Source organism: Schistocerca piceifrons, chromosome 6 (genome assembly GCF_021461385.2).
Source record: "Schistocerca piceifrons isolate TAMUIC-IGC-003096 chromosome 6, iqSchPice1.1, whole genome shotgun sequence".
NCBI lineage: Eukaryota > Metazoa > Arthropoda > Insecta > Orthoptera > Acrididae > Schistocerca > Schistocerca piceifrons.
Window position 1 is genome coordinate 588236224 of NC_060143.1, and position 13171 is coordinate 588249394.

General features: G+C 41.9%; 1 protein-coding gene across 1 annotated transcript in view; it reads left to right on the forward strand.

The window, feature by feature from the left end:
• Positions 1-879: 879 nt before the first annotated feature.
• Positions 880-13171, forward strand: part of LOC124802464 (cadherin-99C) — a 628642-nt gene continuing 616350 nt past the window's right edge. The window contains exon 1 of the mRNA XM_047263250.1: positions 880-1117. The gene's annotated coding sequence lies outside the window, so the exon portion shown is untranslated. The remainder of the gene's footprint in view (positions 1118-13171) is intronic.

A 13171-nucleotide genomic window follows, 5' to 3' on the forward strand; every position in this document is an offset into this window, starting at 1 on the left:
TAACATCGGGTATAGATTTAAGTGTCAGGAAGTCGTTTCTGAAAGTATTTGTATGGAGTGTAGCCATGTATGGAAGTGAAACATGGACGATAAATATTTTGGAGAAGAAGAGAATAGAATCTTTCGAAATGTGGTGTTACAGAAGAATGCTGAAGATTAGATGGATAGATCACATAAGTAATGAGGAGGTATTGAATAGGATTGGGGAGAAGAGAAGTTTGTGGCACAACTTGACTAGAAGAAGGGATCGGTTGGTAGGACATGTTGTGAGGCATCAAGGGATCACCAGTTTAGTATTGGAGGTCAGCGTGGAGGGTAAAAATCGTAGAGGGAGACCAAGAGACGAATACACTAAGCAGATTCAGAAGGATGTAGGTTGCAGTAGGTACTGGGAGATGAAGAAGCTTGCACATGATAGAGTTGCAAGGAGAGCTGCATCAAACCAGTCTCAGGACTGCGGACTACAACAACAACACTACGTAACGTTTCGCATTGGTAGCATTGTTTCCGTAAGAAAAAAAAAAATGCGGAGCCTTACTTGCTGGGCAACGCTCGAATGTTGTGCCAAAAAACATTTATGATACACAGTTTCAAGCCTGGTACTCATCATTCCGTAACAATTACGTATTCGTCTATAAGACTGGCAGAGTTTTATCGGACGTGTTTTCATATCAACCCGCACTGTGCTATTCTGCTGATGCTGGGCAGCGCGCGCAGTTCCGCCAGATGGCGTCGCCGGCCGGCCTACCTGCCCCGCAGACACCTGCCCGCTCCGCCTCCGCCCCCCCCCCCCCCCCTGGCTTTCGCCGCTCCCCCCCCACCTACCCTGCCCGAAGTCGCCGTCGCCGCCGCTGCCGCGCAGCCAGTCGCTCAGCCGCCTCGGTCGCGGGGGTGTGTGTGTCGCTGGCGGTCCCGGGTTCGTGACTGGGTGGCGCTGCTTCTGCCGTGTGAGCTGAGAAGCTGCGTCGCGGGCCGGAAGCTCCGTTTAGCGGTAGTGTGTTTGGTGCTAATTGAACGCGTGTGTCCAAACAGACGTCGCCGAAAGAGGATCTGCGTGCTTTCGTGTGTCTCACCTGGGATTAAACCCCGTCGTTCAGTTTCTCGAGCAGCACTGCAGGTAAAGAGAAATAGATATATCTATCTGCCAGATTTTGACCAGTCTGTCGGTTTGTTTCGCTCTTCGTCTTATCTTCCTCTACTAGGGAAATGTGTATTTTATTGTGTCGTCCCATTCGAACCCAAGCGTACGATTTTGATTAGAGCTTCATTAATGTTACCGAGTAAAATTCCGTCGTACGTGGCGTTGCGTAACGCCAAATGGCCCATACCGTGGTATCAGACCTCATTTGAGCTCCTTATCGAGTACAATTTGTTTCGCCGAGTTGTTTCGCATTCTGCGTCCTGAAGTGAACTACTTTTTATTAAAAGAGAAACTTGCTGTGATTTTCCCTGTTGTAGTAACAAGGACGGCCACCAGCTACGAGTAATACAATACAGGAGCCACACGAGTTGGAAAATCCCAGTTGTGTAAGCTGTTTGTTCTGTTCGCAAATTTTAGGGGCTTTGGCGGGGAAGCAGAGATAAGGAGACATGGCTCGCAGGGGCGGGAGGGAGACGTGCAACTGACCGCTTTCTGCGGTGCAACTCACTGCTTCCTGACACGTGTTCAGATGCTCTGTCGCAGCGGCTTTTCTGCCAGTTAACGTTAGTTTCACTTCCAGTAATCGGTTGTATACTTCGGACGTGCCAAGCTACACATTTCACCGATCTTTAGAAAATGCTGATATCAACAGAACTCTCCTCACCGTGTTATCCCTGACCCTTGTTTCTAGTTGAATTCTAGTACAAATGAATGTGTTTTGTTGCTGTGCTCACCAGTCCGAAGGCTGATGTGGTGCAGCTGTCCACACTGCTCTCTGCTGGACTGCGGCCTACATCCGTCTGAAGCTGGTAACTCTGGAGCCTCGGGCTGCCCCACCCTTCCCTCACTTACCAGACTGACAATTTGGTGACGCTCCACGATGTGTCCCTTCTTTCACTAAAGCTGTGCGTCAAATTTTTCTTTTCCTCAATTAGATTCAGTAGAAGGGCGTCACCGGGCAGCATGTTGGGGGAGGGGCGCGTGATGCAGGACGAGAAAAAGAGTGAGGGAAGCGAGAAGCGCTGGCACAGTGACTAAAGTAGAAAAATTGTTTACTGGCAAGAAAAATTATAAACATTTATATTGAACTTTACAGATTACTAATATCTAAAGACATGTAGTTACAACATAATCAAAATGGCTCTGAGCACTATGGGACTTAACTTCTGAGGTCATCAGTCCCCTAGGACTTAGAAATACTTAAACCTAACTAACCTAAGGACATCACACACATCCATGCCCGAGGCAGGATTCGAACCTGCGACTGTAGCGGTCGCGCTGTTCCAGACTGTAGCGCCTAGAACCGCTCGGTCACTTCGGCCGGCTACAACATAATCCTCGTTGAGTTTTTGTAACTTCTTCCTACACTTTACTAATAAAATCCTCTTTATTGTCAACAGTACGAATTCTGTGAATACGCGTAATTCCTAAACCACTGAGGCGGCTTTCTGACATTGTGCTCCACAACCAGGTTTTTATTCTTCTGAACTTTTAACTCTGGAGGTGTGGTCTCTCGGACCGCGCGAAAATTTTCGAACTCGCTCTCCAAGACCAGTTGTGGTGGAATGCTTCTATACCCCGCCTACCCTCCTTAAATTGCCAAGCCCACGATATTTTGTTGTCGGTTGCGTTATCGTCTTCTGTGTTTATTGTTGACAAGTGTTAACTGCAAGGTGTTGGAGTCCCCTAAACCGCGCCTCGTGAACTACCTACCTGTTTTCTTCAGTACGGTACGGTACCGTAAAGCTAAAAATGTGTTGGCACGCATGTTTCATTTTTAATTTCCCCGGGTTTGATGAAATTGTTAGTCGGTTTACGGAGGAAGCTGTCAGTGATACAGATCAAGAAATAAACGAAAAAAGACGACGATTTTATGTTAACCAGTGATCACAGTACTGCTATGAACGAGAGCATCATTCAGAGGAAGAATTTCAAAAAATTTGTAATGGGGATCTGCCTGTATTTTCCATGAAGTACTTAAAGTGTCTGTTAAAATCGAATGTGTTCTGAGTGATGGTAGGAAAAATGTAGTTCCCAGCAATGAATATCAATTTGACAGACTTTCTTTTTTACCTATCGGGTGGAATTTTTAAGCGCAAATTTAAACTCTGGAATTTAGTTTTATTTGGGAATATATTTGCTACAGAGATATTATAATTTTTCAGAATGTAAAATTCAGTAATCTAATAGTGTTATTTGTACTATTTAAAATAGCCACACAAAATTGGTCCTTTTGTGTGATAAATAGTAAAATGCTGCAGGCTTTGCTTAGTGCAATAAAATAAACCAGAAGCCTTTAAACAACACTTAAATAATTGCAAAAATAAATGTTATATAGGATAAATTAAAAATATCAAATGATTTTTGCCTTAAATCTCGGTTTAAACATAGGTGTCCCAGAGACCCCACCTCGTGGTTTACGATACAGAAAAGTCACCTCGCGAGTTAAGGGTTTAACTGCTAAAAGACCCTTCCAGAGCACGTGTTGTGAAAGAGATAGAAATCAAAATTTTTTATGCCTTTCGTGTTTCGGGGAAGCAGCTTTCCGTTTCTTTCAGGATACTGAGAGCAGTTAGCCCCCCTGGTTTCCTTGTATTCTGTCACAATTTTCGCCGAAGTTCAGTTTCACTTCTTACGTTCGATAAATCATAAAATACGGCGAAGGTTTTACAAGCTTCCATTAAATGATCTTTTCACATGGTTGTCATTTGCACAGGATGTAACTGAGATAATGCAGATACTGGCCTGTTTTCTTAAACAAAACGCGCTTCAACAGTGTCTGTCTACATAGGGCACTCTATTATTAATGAGGCCCTCCAGAATTGTGATGGACTTCCTGCTGAAGGGTTGCATCGACGTTGGTGTCTTCGAAACCAAATTTTGCAGCAATGACACTAGCATTCTTCATAATTTCGTCTGTGACTTTTCAGAGTAATCACGATGAGTTTCCAACAGTCGCAAAATTAATTTAATATACTGTGATGCGACCAAAGCAATGGGCGGAAGCAAGGACGTAGCTATAAGGGGAGGTTCGGGGGTATGGACCCCACTGTCACCTAAATAAAATTACACACGATCTAGCTGCCGTGTAGTGAAATTGAAAATATTTTGATTTTCGATCAGACGTCAAAAAAATGGTTACACACTATCGATAGTCACCTTGGCCATCCATAGATTAAAATAGCCAAGTCCGATCACTGTGCACTGTTGGCCACACTGGAGCTCAGTTGTTTTGTTAATCAGTTAAGTTCTTACTTGCAGTTGAATGTAATGTAAGTTCTGTGGTTATTGTATTCCGCTGTGTGCTGGTGTTATAGTTTCTAATAATGGATAAGTTTGCAACAAGAAAGAAGATGGAAACCGGTACTGATTCGCCCACCAGCGTTATGGTAAATTAAAAATATGCACGCACTACTAAAACAGCCAAATTGCATAACTACAGCAGTTTAATGTTAGCATTGGATTCGTTATTTGGAGACTGGTAGAACTTTGGGGTTGCAGTGTTTCAGTATTTCACAAGGCAGCGGAGCGGTAAACATAATTACAAATAACATTAAATTAAAATTCGGTGCATAAAAATACACTTGGATTTACCTCTGTTGCCCAAAAATAAATTAACAAAAATATCGTCCAAACGGCTATGTTTCCGTTCCTTTAAAAAAATTGCTGTATTCCCGTCATTTGTAGCCCAAATGGCAAAATATCGCCCACCCGGTTGCAGTACTCTATATGAAAACCAGAACGATCGGACGGGTTCGTAGAGAGCGGAAGGGGTTTTTGGTAACAGCATATTCTACATTTCGTTAGTTTCGAAAAGATTTTTTTCATCGGGTTGCTTGAAATCACCCGAGCCGACTGTGGCCTGTATCTCCGCCCTACACGCCGCCCCTCCCCTCCGTCGCCGTTCGACCATAATGTATCTACGTTCTTGAAATAGTATAATAACTTAAGCTTGGTGTTCTACGATTATCTTCAAACTGTAATGTTTTTAAGTTGTAGAAAGAGTGATATAATTAATATTTTTCTTTACTTTTGCAACATTACTTATCTTGATTTGGGAAATATTTATTTAATTTTAACGCTGGCATGCGACAATATGTGTAATTCAACGACACTTACAGTGGAAGGCGGCTAGCGATCGTCATTTTGTACTATGTATCTATGCACAAAGTTGGCTCACTTATGCGGCAGCGATGTATCCCTTGCAGTTTTACTACAAGAACGATGTTCAACTAGTGAAATGCATGGAGGTATAAAAAGAAGGGAGCTGGCACTGCAGGCTTACGCCGTACGTTGCTTTGAAGCCACAGTGGGCGGGGCCAGCCGCCATTTTAAGTAGCCTAAAACAGGGCAAACTCATTTATGAAGTCGCATACATTAGAAGTCTAGTTGATATCAATGCGTGAATCAGTGTTAAGATCCCTCGTGATATTTGTGTATTCCGTTTTATTTTGTAAATGAAATTTGATCCTCTGCTTTCATGCTGACAATTGAAATAACAATTTAAAAACTTGTTGATCACTAAAGTAAACTGAAGAATTTTGATGTAAAGTTTGAGGCGTAATTGAGAAACTTGAGAGGCTTTTATGTGCTAAAGGAATTCTGACTTGGTTTCAGGTAAGTCGTCAGTGTAAATACAGGACTATAGTAGTTCGCATTGATTCTGCGTAATTTTTCATTGATACAATCAGCACCTGTGTGCATTGTGATATGTTGTGAAATTTCGAACATTCACGAGTGCCGCGATAAAGTAGTAATAATACCGTCAATAGTAGGCTTAAACTAAATTGTGCTCCTTTAAAATTTTTAAGAATAGTAGGCCTATCCTCGTTCAAAACAATCATTCTCTAATTTCATAGCACAACTACGTGAGAAATAGGTTAGTCTGAGCATTTCCGGACGTTGCAAAACTATTTTCGTAAGTTACCGTAGCAAATCAGCGTTTGTGGTTCCCATTCCAGTCAAAGAATACGTCAGCCCCGAATTTTATTGCATATCAATGCAAATAAATGTGAGTTTTTGAGAATTTTCTGGAGCTACCATTGTCCTTTGCATAACTTACGAGCAATTTGTAGCAAATCGGCATTTGTGATTTAGTTACTGTAGCAAATTTCCTAACTAACAGATTGTGTTACATCTAGTTTTCCCTTTAACAGGAGTAGACCTATATACATATTACCTGCAGTTATCGTAGGCCTAAAACAACTCTGTTTACGGGTTTGCTAACAACTATAGTTGAACATCAAAGCCTTTTAGGAAACCAGTATTTTTTACCACAGGTTTTTGTGTTGCCTTAATAAAAATCTCGTTTTGTGTATTTGCTTCAGTTCTTATAGGGAATTAGCAACTTCTTAGCTCAACGGATTAAAGATAATCAGCGGGCTTTATTAAAGTTATTTGTTCACTGTCAGGCAATACATTGCACCAGCCAAAATGCAGACCCGCTGCCAATGCTGCGATGAGTTGGTAGACGTTCGTAAGCAGCTGGAAATCTCCCTGACTACTGTCAAACAATTGGCAGCTGCTGTGAGTCGGTGTGGTGGAGGAGCTCGCGAGAGTCGTGTACCTGCGACACCCGTCCCAGAGGTACCACAGTACTACAGTTGACTGCGAGTGGCGTGTTAATGGTAGATCTAGGCGTGCTGTACTGGGTGGACGGGCAGGAGGGAGGGCCCAGGGTTCTGTACCAATCCCCCTAACCAACAAGTCCGAGATGCTGTCGTTCTAGGCTCTTCAGTCTGGGACTGCTAGGGTCGCAGGTTCGAATCCTGCCTCGGGCATGGATGTGTGTGATGACCTTAGGGAAGTTGGTTTAAGTAGTTCTCTCAGAGCTATTTTTGGACTGGCAATAAATGCTCACATTGGTAGTTCGAAGTTCTAGGGGACTGATGACCTCAGATGGTAAGTCCCGTAGTGCTCAGAGCCATTTGAACCATTTGCTGTCGTACACTGAAACTGAGCATGAGTCAGTGAGACTCATTTCACCTGCTTTGGGGGAACCTGTTTTGTCCTGTGTCAAGATGATGCAAACGCGAAAGGGTGGATGGGTGGGGGGTCTATTAATCGTCAGCAGTTCAAACGTACGGTGAATGATGGTACCTCTTAGGGAAATGGCATCAATGGACAGGAAGGGACGTCATGAGCAATCGGGAAGTATGCCTAGGGGCCTCATTCAACATTGTATCGCATGTCAGAATAAATTATGCCTGTCGTCTGGGCTCCAAGAGCATTCTTGGGTCATTACAGCGAATAGCAGAGAAGGTTGAGAGGACCAACCTAGTGTTTGGCGTTTCAGCGAGGCTCACAATTTGCAGCATTGTCTCCAGAACTGATCGTAGCCCTTTGGACTGAACCAGAGACTTCGAAGGTTCTGTGACGAGCTAGGCTGCGATTTCCTGCACTTGCGCCACAGAGTTGAGAACTGTAGGCTCCTCCTAAATAGATCAGGTGTGCACTGCACATCAGAGCTTCTACTCAACTACTTTGTGTGTGGTGCACATGAAGGTTTTTTTTAGATTAGGAGATTATCCATCCAATCCAGATAACGATAGCTGTAGAAAACCCAGAAGTACCAGTGTAAGAGCGAAAGAAATGTCTCCCACAGGTGAGCTCCTAATGGTAAAGCGTCGAAGCATTCGCAACGAAGTGCCAGAGTTTGAAGCGTTCATGGTTGTGGTTGGGTTGGGTGATTTGAGGGAGGGTACCAAACAGCGAGGTCATAGGTTCCATCGGATTAGAAAAGGATGGGGAAGGAAGTCGGCTCTGCCCTTTCAAAACATCCATCGCGGCATTTACATAAAGCGATTCAGGAAAATCACGGAAAACCTAAATCAGAATGGTCGAGTACAGGTTTGAATCTTCGTCCTCCCGAAACGCACATGAAAAGCAGTGAAGCCCACATAATACTAGGTACAGAAAGGTGGTTGAAACCTGAAAATGATAGCAGTGAGATTTTTGGGGAAAATTTAAGTGCATCTCTAAAGGATATGTAAATGGGAAATGGACACGGTGTATTTGCCGCGGTAGACGAGGAACTCAAACCTACCGAGATAGAGATTGAAGTTGCGTGTGAGATTATTTGGGCAAGACTAAGTATCAGGGGTGGGCATAAAATGATAACTGGATCTTTCTATTGCCCTCCATACTCGTCTCCTGATGTAACCGAAAACATCAGAGAAAACTTCAATTCAAAGAATGAGATTTTCATTCTGCAGCGGAGTGTGCGCTGATATGAAACTTCCTGGCAGATTAAAACTGTGCCGGACCGAGACTCGAACTCGGGACCTTTGCCTTTCGCGGCAAGTGCTCAAGTTTCAAAACTTCAGTTCACTAGTACGCAAGGTCCCCAGTCATACTGTAACCGTTTGTGGAGACTTTAACCACCCAACAATTAATCGGGAAAATTACACCTTTGTTAGTGGTGGGCGTGATAAGACACCCTGGGAAATTTTACTAAATGCCTTCTCTGAAAACTGCCTAGAACAGATAGTTAGGAATCCCACTCATGATGGAAATATATTGGATCTAATGGCAACAAATAGACCTGATCTTTTTAATAATGACCACATCGAAACTGGTATCAGTGACCATGACGGTGTTGTAGCAACAATGAGGTTGTAGCAAAAACGATTACCAAAATACAAACGACAACTAAAACAAGCATAAAGATACATATGTTTAATAAACTAGATAAAAAGTCAGTAATGTCATGTTTCAATGAGGAACTTGAAACTTTCAGCATGGGCAGGAGCTTGTAGAGGAACTCTTGCTAAAGTTTAAAAGAGTAGTTTGACCATGCACTGGATGTATAGGGACCAAGTAGAACAGTTCATATTGAGAGGGAACCCCAATGGTATAGTGTCACAGTAAAGAAACTTCTACAGAAACTGCATAATAGGTATAAAACAAAGGGTAGGATATAGGGAGATGCTGTATTAAACGCGTGACGCCTTCAATGACTACCGTAGCAGAATATTGTCACGCAATCTTTCACAGAACTCAAAGACATTCTGGTCGTATGTAAAGGCTGTTAGTGGCACCAAAGTTAGTGTCTAGTCCATAGAGAATGACACAGGAAATGAAACTGAGGGTAGCAAAGCAAAGGCTGAAATGTTTGATTACGTTTTTCAAATGTTCCTGTACAAACGAGAACCTAGGAGAATTGCCCCAGATAAACTCTATTTTCAAATATCGTTTAGTAACATAATTATGTTTTAGTACAGTTTTTACAGACATCTGTGTTACGAGACATCAATCACATCCTGTGAGTAAAATAGTTGGAACAGGAAGAAGGATTTTTCTGCGAAATCATAGCTAACAAAAGATGACGATTTTCATTCTCATTTTACATGGGTATTGTCTGAGATACAATTTTTAGCACAATATTAAATTATGTCGTTATCGATGAAGTCATTTTTATTAGTATTACGAGAATACGACCAAAGTTCAGTCACATTTCACATACAATGCTGCCGTGAATATTATTCCGAATAAAATATAAGCCTACATATTACAAACTGCAAGTGTTTTGGAGTTTATAATCAGATTTCGAAATCTCTGAAACCTTCCCACGTCTCCAGGTTTCATTCGCGTATACAACCTTGCGACAAGTTGCCCGTCAGTAGGAATGACCACACTACGCTCTGAGCACAATTCTACAAAATTCTGCTTTCCCATTCACTCCTTTTCGGCAGTCCACATTCTCGTTCTCCCTTTTCCTGCTGTGAAATTCCGCCATTCCATTACAATTAAATTTTCCTCTACCTTTACGGTGTGAATAATTTCATTTATTTCATCATACATTCCCTCAATATCCTCTTCGTGCGCGGAGTTTGGCTTTATCCATTGCTATCAAGAAGGCGGGGAAGTTTCACATGAGCGATGTTTTCGGAACCCATACTGGTTGGCATGGAGGAGGTCATTCTGTCCGAAGTAACTCATTAGCTTTGTGCTGAGAATATGTTCTAAGATTCTACGACAGGTGGATGTCAAGGATACCAGAGAATAGTTTTGTTGATCACTTCTGCTAACCATCTTGGAGACGGGTGTGACCAGTGGGTGCTTCCTTCCGATTACTGGGCACATTTTCCTATTCGAGGAATTTGCGGTGTATTACGGTTAAAGAGACAGCCGCAGATTCTGCGGAGAGTCTGTTGGGACGCCATCGGAGGCTCTATGATTTGTTTAATTTTAACGATTTCAGTTGTTTCTCAGGGTCATTGATACTAACGTCTGTGCCACGCATTTTTGCACTGGTGCGTTAAGGGGACCACACCGTGGTCCAGGTAGAAAAAAATTCAAATTTCGGTTTTCATCGTATTTCGATGGATTAAGGTTTTATTTAAGTACTCTGAAAAGGATTTTTCTGGAAAATTTTTTTTCGAGGATTTAAAGAGCATTTTCCTACCACGTGAGTTTATGTGCCACACCCACTTTTATGTCACCCACTTTTCTGCATATATTTTCGAGCTTTAACTTGCAGTTATACTATGGGCAGGCAATTAGGAGAAATAAAGAAAATCTGGAGACAATGAAGAGAGATGTTAGGGCCATATTCTTCCATAAGTCCTCTACTGATGATAAGCCATGTCATGGATTGTGTCCATCAGGAGAAAATTCGTGGTGCAAATACAATAGGGCTCAAGCAACTGGAGAATCTTATTCTCACCAGCATTCTCTTCCTGCAGCTGTTATTATAGCAATTAAACCTATTTTCAGAGACTTGGCTCATCTGGATCTTCTAAGGAAATGTCTGCATGGGCAGACACAGAACCAAAATGAATGTTTCAACAGCATAATTTGGAACCGCCTTCCTAAAACTGTATTTGTAGGCATGCATACAATGAAACAAGGAGTTCACGATGCTGTTATTACATTCGATTGTGGTAATATTGGAAAGTGTTGGGTACTGAAAAAGCTGGGAATTAATCCTGGGGAAAATATGATCACTGGGCTGCAACATTGCGATAAAATGAGAATAGCCGATGCAGACAGGTCTGCATCTAATATGGCCAAGAAAGCAAGACAAACATCCAGAAAGGTGAAAAAGAAGCTGGAAGACCTGCTAGAGACCAAAGAAGGGCCATCATATGCAGCAGGACAGTTTTAATTAACTGTAAGTAACAAATTTCAGAAGTTTTTTCTTTAAAGTCAATTTTCCGCAAACTTAAATTTTCAGTACATATGCCTCACTATATCATTAACTATCGTAGATAAATGAATGAAATTTTCAGAGACTCTGCATAACATAAAAAGCCACCTCTGGTACTACATTCATTAATATTCGCCCATTAGGAAGTACGGAAAAAATATTTTCTGCAGAAAAAACTTTACATTTTTTGTTAATAAATTTTAAAAAGTTTATTCTTAAAAACTATAAAATGGATAAAGTAGATTTTAGTACAGTTGACTCTATTAGCATCATGCAACATACAGTAAAAATGTTAAGGTCCTGCATCAAAGAGTTTTTTCAGAAATGGGCGAAATACTTGCCTAAATTAACATGGGTTACATAGGCAGGGTGTGGTCCCCATAATTACACTGGGAAGCATTCTTGGAGTAGCAGTGTTTGCAGAGATAAAAAAAATTGTTCAAATGGCTCTGAGCACTATGGGACTCAACTTCTGAGGTCATTAGTCCCCTGGAACTTAGAACTAGTTAAACCTAACTAACCTAAGGACATCACACACATCCATGCCCGAGGCAGGATTCGAACCTGCGACCGTAGCGGTCTCGCGGTGCAGAGATAAATTACTGGATTTAGTATACGTCTGTTACGCGCATTGGGCTGTTGTGTGTATTTCCGTAATAGATGAGAATACCGAGAAAAACGATATTTAGAAAGTAACTAACTGAATAAAAGTATCCACATATGATGGCAGGAAAGGTGCTGAAACAGGTTTGAGCATTTATACAAGACGGTTCTTTGCGTACCAGGAAATTCAATAGTTCCTGGTTTTCTTTGCCCTTCTCAGCGTCAGTCTCTGTGCCATCCGTGACTGTCTGGACACCAACTGGTGGTGCCACTGACAGTCTGTACATATAAAAAGAATTTGTTCGGGTTTACTAATTGATGTTTGTGCAAGAATCAAATGAAGGCTTCACACATTGACTTTTGAACAGCCAAAAACGTTTCATTTAGCATTTCCCTATACGTCACCCTATGCTCTCTCTCTCTCTCTCTCTCACACACACACACACACACACACACACTCCTTTTTCTTCTTCTTCTTCTTCTTCTTACAACTGTTATCAGTTTCTTTACAAAAACTAGATACTATAGACGGTCCCTCCACTCATGAACAGTCTTACTGGGGCCAATGCTTGGTCAGATGCTCTTCTCAGCTTCAGCTTCCTGCCAAGAGCTGAATGTACCACCGCCTCGCCAAACTAGTAAATACAGTATTTTTACTTGTATTTGATGCAGTTTGAATTTTGGTAAGCATTGTTGCTACAAACGATTCATCATAACAGATACCAGTTTCAATGTGGACTTCCTCAAGGAATCTAGGTCTATACCTTACCATTGGATGCAGAACAGTCCCGTCATAAGTGGCCTTCCCCGAATATTGTTTGTTCTTTATAATTTTCAGGGAAGTCATTTAATGTTGTTTCGCAGCAGGTTTTGTTATACAAGTCATCCCTATTGATCGTTAGATGGTTAAACTATGATATCAGTATGATTTGAGACTATGTTTAACAGCGAACTGAGGTTTTCTCCAAAGTTTCAGTTACAACTGGTGTTGAGTCTAAGGGGCGAGATAATGATTCAGTTATAAGTTTGTGCCCCACGCTACATGTTCAGTGCAATGTATATCGAATAAGTTCTGTCCGTTTTCTTGCAGGTGGTAGAATCACTGAGTTTGGACAAAAGTTGAAGCAAATAATAGCTTAAGACTTGGAAAGACTACTTGCCTCGTCTGAGAACCTACAATTTTCTGATCATAGACGTGAAACAAAGAAATTTATTGTGGAGTATAAATCTGCCGACAGGAAGACGTCATTCGAAACGCGTCTGGCACCAGAAAAAGT